Raw genomic sequence first — 11,358 nt, forward strand, 5'->3', positions numbered from 1 at the left:
TTTACCTTAGGAGCAGAGGGGGGAAAATGTACATAAAGCAATATGTAACTTCTAAGATATTTCCACAAAAACAGTATAATCTTTTACACAATAGGATTTATGTGTAAGGAAAAATAATAAAATCCCTTAAATTATGCTAATGATAGTCTATTGCCATAAACTGCATTAAATGGTAATTAGGCAAACACTTATGTATTAAATTTGAATCTCTGACACACTAAGCCATTTAGAATTTCCTTCTGGAATGGCCCCATATGAATTTCTTTGCATAGCTCTGCCTCATTCATATATAAGATATTTGCTTTGTGAGAGTAAAGACCTTTCTATTCATTTTCTTTTCTCCAATCTGTTTCACTTTTTTTTTTTTTTTTTTTTTTTTGGTGCATAACCAGCTTCTCATTCTCCTGTGATATAAATGAAGACCGGAACTTCGTAAAATTCACTTTGGTAAATAGTCTGTTCTTGGAAGGCAAAGGATTAGCCAGGCACATACTGTACATGCACAGACTCTCCAGTTGGAGCTCCTTTCTTAGGCCAAATTTCTTTTTACTTGATGGAGAACTCATTTCAGCAAATCCTTGCTTGAGTACACTATAGTGAAAACATACAAAGGGAACATGAACATTATATTAAAAGATATTTACTTCATGTATCATCTCCTAGAAATGCAACCCTCTAACTTTGTATGTCACATTTGCATTTGTCATGGAAGTGTTTTAGAAGTCATGAAATGAAATAAATTCCAGGATCTATAAAATTATGTTTTTCTAAAATTCTTATTAATATGGATACATTGATATATTATTTTATGAAAATATTTTACATTTGTTCATGACATAAGTATATCTTCACAGGTTCATACATGTTTAAAGTATATAATGCAATAAAATGTGTAATGAAATGCTTATGGTAGTTTAAAATGTAATACAATATATTTCCAGTAAAAATGGCAATTAAAAATGCAAGTAGAAAATATATTTCCAATAAAATGCTGATACAAATTTTTGACTGGCAAAATTGGTTAGGAAAATGAAGTTTGTTATTTTGCCATTCAAAGTAAAATGAATTTTATGAATGATCAGGCAGTGCTTTAGTAAATAACTACTGATTTTGATCCCAAAAATGGTTTGTAATTTATACAATACAAATCATAATAAGATTTAAGAACTTACTATACATGTTCACAGTCTCTTTGAGACCTACTTAATAATTCTTCCATATAAAACTGTCACCGTAACTGATTTTTTTCTTTAGCTTTTCTTTATTTCCTTATAAAAAAAATAATTCTGTGGTGTATTTGTATATTTAAATCTATTCCTCAAAGTAAATGACCAGAATCTTCAATTTTGTTGTTTCCCATAGCTCAGTTTAACAAAAGTAATTTTATAAAAAATATAATTTTTCATAACCTTTAATAGATGTGCATATTTGATATTTTGATTTCCTATTGTCATTTCTAGATGCTGTATAACAAAAGAAAATGGTTGCCTTAACATAAACATTGAAAACAGAGCTTCATATTAGCATTTAGCTAAGAGTGTGGAAGGATTTTTCATTTTGGTACATAATGGCAGTGTTCAGACATAATTTGATTTTAGTATAACCCTGTAAAGTTCTTTCCCTGCCCTGATGTACTATATAAAACATTTCTTAACCCATTAATGTCAAGTATAAATTAGTTTTATATTGGAACTTTAACAGTCCAACCTCTTTGGGCAACATAAAAAGCAGACCACTGTCAGAAACGGTGTTAGACTGCATGCAAATTTAAACCAGATATCATTTATCATCAAAGAAAACACAAAATGAATTAAAATTTCAGGTGTCCACACCACAATCCCCAGCACCACAAATTATTGTGGTTTATTTATACTTTAAAAATACCAACAGTGTTTTGCTGAATACATGCAGAGCAATTTCAACAATAATATTTTAATGTGCTTCCTAGATTTACCAAATCAGAGTATGACAAATAGTCAATGTTCAAATGTCTAGCACACATTTTTTCATATATATGCTCTGAATATCTGAATAGGCATGTTGTATTGTATTAATATCATAATTCAAAGGGAAATTTATTAACCCTCCTGTATTCCCATCATTGCTAAAAGTTGCAAATTCTGCATGGCAGAACCTAGACAGTAATATCAAATTTTAATAACAATTCCTCTTCTTCAGGCAGGGCTATACCGGAGAAAAGCATAAATTGCTGTGACTGACCATTGGTTGTTAGAGAAGCAATCTGACTGCTTCACACCCTTATTTCAGTGTATCTCTTCTGTCCCTCAGCTGTATTAATGATAGCATGAAAGGTCACCTGATAAATGAGTGACAAAAATATCAAAACATATTAGCCTGTAGCTTTGTTATCAGTGTATGACAGAGATGACAGAAAATTGTATTTTTCTCCTGAATAATTTTGCTTTACATTTTGCTGGGTAGGCAGAGTGAATTAGGGAGAAATTCCCGCTTCTGACGGTTTGTCTCCTTTTTTGACATACTTGAAGTAATAATATACATTAATAATAGGGACTGTTCTCAGGAAAGGGATAAGAATTCAAGATCCTACCTGCTATCCTTGGTTTTTCCTAACGTAAATGAATTTTCTTGAAAAATGTGCACAAAATCTAACATTGTTAATATTAGTGATTATAAACTAGGGTAGAATATAGACCCAGTAAATGAATCATGGAAAATGCTCAAAAATATTTTTAAATTACCTAAAGAGGAACGTAATGACCTTTCTGGCATTATATTCGGAACTGTACTATTTTACATTTAATAAATAAAAAGGAATTTCAATAATATATGACCTATTGTTTTGGGATGCAGACCCAGTAATTACAAATTAAAAGTGGATTTTTTACCCACTAATTTACAGACTGGTAGGGATTGTGAACCCTGGGAAGGGGAGATTTATAACTTTTGAGAAGAGAAAATAGGACTGGTGAGTTTTAACATCTTGCAGAAGTAGTTTCCAGGAGTAGGTTAAGTCCTGTCTTGTCTAAATTATCTTTTTTTTTTTCTCATTGAGTTTATTGGTATATTTTAGGTATATAGTATAGGCACATTCATCATTGAGATCCTGTACTTTACATGACAGGTCTTGGTTCTCATTTTTCCCTTACCCCTGCCTTACCCTCACCCCCTCCTCCCTTCCCTAAGATTACATTAGCACTTCTGTTCTTAAATTTTAAAAAATACTTCAAGTCTTGGAGACAAAATATTTGATATGATAATTTATGAATAAATGTAAAATAAACTAATTCTCATATGAGTAAATATGATATAGAAATTTGTGTGAAATGTGGTTGACATGAGCAAATAAAACCTTCAAGGTATTACGTATTCAGCTAAAGAGACAAAGGAAGTGGTTGTTAATAAATCCTAAATCTTCAGGAAAGCAAGCACAGTGATGGTGGAGGTAGACAGGAAACTCATCTGCTTCCTCCTGTCTTATAACATCAGGGGAAAAAATATAAGAATGCATCAACTGATGTACTTGATACAAAACCAAAGTTCAGAAATCTCTTACATCAGAAGAAATAAATTTTCAATAAAATATATCCATTTTTCAAATAACAGTTTCATGTTCACTTACACTTAAATTGAATTATCATTGACAATGTCCTAACATTTACTTTGAAATTATTTTCAGATTTTAAGAACAAAATAACATAACATATAAGAAAATCTAAAATAAAACTCAAAATGTTTCAATCTTTTGAATTTATGCATTGTAGTATTTCTAGTGTTCTAAAAGTGGGCACTTGTTAAAAATGGGGAAACAAAATACTCAACCTTAAGGACACAGAAAGTAAGAGGGTTAATAGTTATGGAAATAAATACATTTTTAAAAGCACGTCTCTTCCCATTGTTTTCCCAATGCATTGTGGTAACATAGAAAGGTCCATTAACACAGCTTTGAAAGAAGATTTGAAGGAGATATGTAGAAGATAGTTATTCAGAAAACTTATTATAGGATAGGAACTTGAACAGAAAACTGCCCTAAAAACAAATGTAGTTATGAAAATACCTATCGTATTTTAGGAATGCCATATAATCTTATTTGTGTATATATAGTATTCTGTTAAGGATTAAAATAGATGAGAAAGACACAGTAATATGACCTCATCATGTACTATGGTTTATACTACATCTCAAGAAAACCACTAAGAATGGTCTTTAAACTATGTAAGAAGAGGGAGGTTTTTTTTTTAATGTTGTTCAACATGTAACTCAAAGTAGTTTGATGATTTGTTAATGTCATCGAGAACTTAAGAGCTTCAGCAGAGAAGAGTGTTGATTTCTCCTGTAACATAAAAAAGTTTTGATTTTAATCTTTGAACTAATACCTTGTGGACAAGTAGTAGTTGCTGTAGATTCAGAAATTCCATCAGACCGAAGCAGCAAGGCGAGTAAAAATCTCTGCATACCGCTCTTACTTTATGGAGGAAGTTCCTATGCAAAAGACCCTTGGAGGTTCTTTGTATCTCCTGATTACCTCCACTTTTTCTGGAAAACAGAATAAGATTTTTCATCCTCTTCCTGAAGGATAAGAAAGCAAAGGGATAAAAGCGAGTTGACTGTTGGAAAGACAGACTTCCAATATTTGCCGTAGGTGTGCCTGCTAATAAAGGCTCACATTTACCATAACAGAAATAGAATTAACTGAGGATGTGATTCCGTAGAAAAAACATAATCTTTTCTTTACTGTGAGAAATTTTTAAATATTTTACTTTTTACATTTTTAATAAGTACATGTTTATAAGACATATAATTACACTTCTCTTGGGGAGTTGGCACACATACATAACAAATCTTCAGTCCTTATTTCATCCCCTTCTCCCTTCATCGCTTGGTCCCCCTCCTTTTTGCAAAACATCTGTCTCCTTTTTGCCTATTATCTACCTTTTATTTCATTCAAATGCATATTTGGGGTTTCTTATATCATAAAACAATCCTTTAAGCAGCAATATTTGACTTAAATCTTTATTGCAGTAGCTATTAGCAGAAATTATATGGTGTCATACCTAGTACTTTAATTAGATGCCAGTATCTCTCCCACCTTCACTCCTTACTTCTTACTTTTCTGACTTCTTTCTTTTCATCCTTCATTCCTTCCTTTTTCCTTTCTCCTTCCCTCCTTTTTTCCTTCATTTTCAAAATTTCTATAGTCAGTGGGAAGTTATTGACCTTTTGAACGAGGCAAAATTACCAAGTCCAGAGGCTCTGAGGAGAGAGGCTCTAATGAGAAGGAGCTGGGTGGCATAGTAATAATTTAGAAGATGCAGATATCCTGATCAGAAGCTTTGAGAATGAGAGCCAGAAACAATATAAGCAATATTTTGGGGACGCAAAGTGTAGAAGACAGACTAACACTGTAATATGGAGTGGACCAAGACAGAAAATTGATGTTGTAATGAAAGACTATTGCAAATTAACTTATGACCATTAACTGAATGTCAGGTATCCGTCCAACATTCCAAAGGAGCCACCTATTGAAGGTTGGACTCATTATGTGAGATACTGGACTAAGCTAGAAAAGAATTGCTGTATGGTTGGTCAGCATACACATAGTCACAAAAGCTGTGTGAATTTATGAAAAGACTATAGAGAAAAAATATCTTAAGCAGAGACATCTTACTCTTGGTTTGGGGAAACCCACAGATCTCCTAAAACTACATTTAGTATTTAATATGTGGGTGGTGAGTGTATGTTCACCTGCGTGTTTCTTTGGAGAGAAGAGAGGTAAGTCACCCGACTCTCAAACATACTATGAACCAAACAAGTTTGAGGACAACCAAAGTCAGGTAGAAAGAGAAGCCAAGAGTGGAAAGAGTGGATAGAGGAAGATGAAAGTGCGTATGGAAGTTTGGGGAAACAGTTAAAGTAGAATTGGATAAGTTCCTGGGAGATAGAATTTTAGGACAGCATGTTACAGAGAAATAAGTGGAGCTAAATTTTTTCTTTCAATTTAGCAAGTAAGATATCATTTTTGACCTCTAAATGTACAGTTTTCTTTTTTATTAGGATGTGTCCAAAGTCAGGGTGTGCCATGTGAAAAAAAGTGAGACAGGGAAGAGAGAGAATACAAAACTTAGAATTAAAAACATTTAGACTTCGGGCCAGGTATTTAGCTCAGTGGTCCTGCTGCCTACCTCGCAAATGCAAGGTCCTGAGTTCCATCCCCAGTACCAAAAAATAAAGCCAATTTACACTAAAATTTTTATGTTGCCAACCACATTTGTTAGCATAAATTTTCACTAGTTTTTTTTCACATTCCACAGTAATAGAGTTATAATATCATTTGTTGTGCTATTACATTTAAATTTTTATTCTTCATCTAGCAATGCCAGAATAAAATTATATCACTCTAAAAAACTATGCACATTTGTTTCTCTTTTTTTAGTTATGTATTCACTGATGATATCAGTCAAGTTTAATAATTCAAATAAATATTTTAATCATTGAAAATCTCTACTTAGGTACATAATTACCTTACAATGTCTAAATATTTCTTGATCTCTGAATAGCATAGAAATCACAAGTAAAATATAATTGCATCATAATTATCAATTTAGAAAATACATATTTATTTCTCTGAATAATTTGGACCATTTCGAGTTCTACAGAGAGTAACTTCATTTAGCATATTTTTCAAAAATCTTAATCCATTTAGCAATGTAGACAAGGTTGTCTTAAAGAAGTTTTTTTCTGATTATATCAAATTAGATCTTTTAAAACTACTACTACAATAATTTTCTCTACTTTTCTTCTTCCTATTCATTATTTATGTAGTATAATTGAAGTACATGATATCTTATAATTTACAATCTAAATTGCATTAAAGTCATGGTTAAATCATGTATTTAAATTCTGATGCAATAATAATGAATACTAATTCCTTGAGTTTTCCATGGGGATAAAAGGTTAAATTTCAGTGCATGGGCAATTCATAATGGCTATGGTTCAGATCTGATCTCTAAGGAATTCTTCAATTCCTAATCGTGGTTCACACATCACTCCTGGCAGGAATAAATGTGATTACAGATTGCCTTGGAAATATTGGCTTTTGAGAATACGATTTAATAAAATAACATACATAATGCAAATATGTACAGACATGTGTGTATATTTTACTATGCCTATGCATGTGTTTAAATGTATGTGTGCACTTATGTAGAAAGAATATTATCTAATGAAAAAGTTTTTAAATTGTTTGATAGAGACTCTTGCAAGATTTTTAAATGGCAGCATGTTTTTTGACAATTAATAATTCAACAGTGCTAATATAGGAAATGTTAATCAGTTATTGAAAGCTTCATCCCTGGGAGGCTGGAAAGCACTGTGCTGAACATCCACATATTACATTAGTTAGTGTTCATTTTCTACCACATCAACAAACAAGGAAGCAGTAATCTGCAGAATATAGAGGTTTCTCACATGAAAACAGCCCATGAGTAATTGTATTACATTCTTTTTCAAAGGAAGCTCCTAAGATTAGCAGCAAAAACATTTTCTGGAAGCTTTTTGGAAATGAAATGTACCAGTGTCCACCAAGGTGATTGAAATTAAAATCTGAATTCCACAAAATATGCGGATTACTTGCATGCATGTTAAAATTGGAAAGACTTGACTCACACAGTAACATAGGGGTAGATATGGTGTTTCAGACACAGGGATCCAAATGCCTATGTTATTCCTTCTTTTCTCAATACAGAATTTTTTGTTCTGTGGTTGCATAGTTCAAGATCTTCCTTACCTGTCAGAAAAATTTTAAAAAGTCCTGACAATACTTGAAAGTTTAAACAATATAGTAGCGTGACTGCAGGTGTTTCTCTGAAAGAGACTTTGACTAGGCACCCAAGTGGCTTTTTAAATCTTGGCACTTTTATTTTGCTGAATTAGGAACCCTTGAAAATTATACTAGTTGAAAAACAAGTCCATTATGTTAGTCATGTGCTATCTGATAGTCCTCATGAAAGGCATTTTCAGCTATTCATAATGAAAAGCTGAGATGCAAATTTGGAGGTCATTTAGAGAAATGTACTTTTATTTCTATATCACAGCTCCCTGATTCCAAAGTCCACACCATTCACTAACATTCCTAGGAAGAGTTGAACAATCCTAATTAATGTCTCAACATCGTCTTTAAACTTGTATTATTAGCGCAGTTACATATTTCATGAAAATTATAAAACAGCTCCTATAGCAAGAATTGAAATTTTATATTAATAATCAAAAATAGTAAGGCATAAACTGTTTTTAAATAGTAAAGGATATATTTACAATTTTTCAAAATTAGACTATAATCCCAGTGTTCAGGAGGCTGAGGCAGAAGGATCAAGAGTTAAAGGTCAACATGGTCTTCAGAGTGAGATCTTGTCTCACTACCCTCCCCCCAAGAAAAGACCATAGAAACTGTAAATCATGCTGTGTTCATCTGAAAATATGAAGCTAAATGAAATCAAAGATCCAGATTTTTATCCACATAGATGAATAGAAAATGGTATTTAATTGGAAAATCCCCTGAAGAATTGTACCATTTTTAATATCCAAGGTGCTTTTTCTTATAAACACACATGTATATATGTTCATAAAAGAGCAGCGCTGTAGCTAACATTTACTCTGAAGTCAGACATACCTACCATGTCTCTGCTGTTTTGCAGCTGTCTGAATTTGGGGATACTTAATGTTTCAAAGCTCCTCCATCTACAAACAGCAGTAATTGTAGTATTCCTATACTCCTGTGAATTGACTGTACATATCTGCAAAACATGTTTGTGCGTGCTTGTGCAAAAGCTTACATGTAGTGGCTACTCATGAAATGTACTATTAAAAAAAACTGTACAAGAAAAGAAAATGAACAGTAGCTTCCAAAAATTAATGATGAAAATAGTGTTTATCATTACGTCTACTAACTTAACAGCTATTTTTTTCACAGCTTTCATCTTTCAACTTTTCACAAACTATTTCTCTAGAAATTCTCAAAACATAAGGCAATATGATCCACATCCATTCAGATACTGAAAATATTTATTGTGTATTGTTCCTTACATTTGATCATTGTATTGATTTTAACAATTTTCTAGTATACTTTATTCTGTAACAATCTGGATCTATATATTAAAACAATTGTTACTGAGAAATATTTCATATCTATTTTTGATTTTCTGTTATACAGTCTTTGCTTTCCACTTTTTGGGCACGCATATATAGCTAAAATTTATATATTCAATATTTCATCTTTTCAGGAAAATTACAATTAAAACTTTTATTGCTTTTTAACACATTTATTGTTTTTCTTCACAGATTTCCCTTAGTATGAACTTATTATAGTTTCATCTAAGTTATACAGTACTGAGGTGCAACAGAAATATTCCTTGTTTCCTTTAGTAATTATCATATATTTGTCAGCTTTCAGAAACATGTAGAGTTACTGTGAATTGTTTTTTAAAATTGCTACTTTATGCAGTATCCTCTGATATTTGCATTAATTACAGCACATCTACCTACAAAATATACACAACCTAAATGTGCTCTCTGTGAGTCTTAACAAATGTATTTGTGTAGCTGATACTCCTACCAATGTACAGAATGTTTGTGTCCCCCAAGAGTTTCCTGTGCTCACTTTGAAAGTTCCCCATTCCCATTAAAGGTAAAACTGTTCTGATTTTTGTCAATATAATTTGTTTTACATATTAAAAATCTTACAAATTTAATGATAAATGTTTGTAATTTTATATATTAACTTCCACATGATTTTTTGCAATGTATATTTCCATCTTTTTAATCTAGCTTAGATTTGTTTCTATTTTTAAAATATTACTCTCTTCAAACAGTGTCTATAGAACTGCTTTTATATAGTCTGACACAATCTACTTTTCAGTAGTGTTTCATTCACTTACATTTAATCTAACTAATAATGTTGCATAAAAATCTACCATCTTGCTATTAGTCTTCTATTATATCTGCTCTTTATCCTATTTCTCTTTTTCTGACTTTTATTTTTCAGTAGTTTACTATATTTTTTCATGTGGATTTTTAACTATACTTTTTTGTGAAGTTTTGTTGCTGATTAAACATACGCAAATAGTATAACACAGTCTACCCAGAATTAATGCCTTGTAAAGTCACATATATCATATGAAATATACAAGAGGATAGGTATATTTATTTCATCTTCATTAACTGTCATATTTTAATTATATATAGATTATAACATTCACAAAGCATTGTCAACTTTTGCTACTACTAGTCAATTCAGTACTAAGAAATGAATTTTTAGTGCAGTCTTTTTATTTAGCCAATATATTCTTAACTTTCAGTGCTACTAATCCCTTCATGAAGTTCTCAATCTCAATTTGATACCAGTCTCCTTCAGCCTGAGGAAAGTTTTCTGATATATCTCATCCTGCACGTCAGCTTGGAAAAAATTCACTCAATATTTTCTCTGGCTTTAAACATTTTTCTCTCAGTATTATAAACAATATTATTCTATAGTCACTGGTGCTGGTCTATGTTAGTTCTGAGGGAAAGTGAACGCTCATTGTAATCATTTTTTCTCAGAATATAATGTGTATTTTTCTGGTTGTTTTTAATTTATACTCTTAATTTCTACTTGTCAGCAGTTTCAGTATGAGGTGGTTAGACATACTTTACTTTGTGTTTATGCTGTTAGTATTTTTGGGCCTTTTGGAATAGATGTTAATACTGAAAATATTATCTAATATTCCTTTGTTGGTTTCTTTTTCCCTTTCCATATATAGCCCCAGCTATGCTATTAAAATCAGTATTGATTCATTGGTCATTCATATAAGATTTTGTTGGATTTGATTAATCATTGTTTTAAATGTTTCATATCACATATTTTATACAAAACTGTTTTCAAGTTTATAGTTATCTTTCTTCTTAAGTTTATAATCTTCCACTAAGATCATATAATAATTTATTTTAGATATTTCATTTTCTACTTCTTGGATTTCCACTGGATTCTTTTTTTTTTTAATGAAGTTTATTGGTACATTTTAGGGATACAGTACAGTTACATTCATTGTTGGGATCTTGTACCTCTACATGACAGGTCTTGGTTCTCATTTTTTCCCCTTCCCCCTGCCCTCCCTTCACCCCCTCCTCCCCTCCCCATCTACAAACACTTTATTTTCATCTTTTCATTATCTCACATTTTTTTCTTTTCCCTTATTACCATTTCCCTACCCATCCCACCTTCCCTACACCTTTAACTCCTTTCTTCCCATTTCTAAATGTCAGTAATCTTATTAGGATCTTATGTTTTATTGCAGATCATTCACACCAGAGAAACTATTCAGTATTTACACATGTGTGACTTATTTC

The sequence above is a fragment of the Fukomys damarensis genome, unplaced genomic scaffold (genome assembly GCF_012274545.1).
Source record: "Fukomys damarensis isolate Sample0158 unplaced genomic scaffold, DMR_v1.0_HiC HiC_scaffold_5, whole genome shotgun sequence".
Taxonomy (NCBI): Eukaryota; Metazoa; Chordata; class Mammalia; order Rodentia; family Bathyergidae; genus Fukomys; species Fukomys damarensis.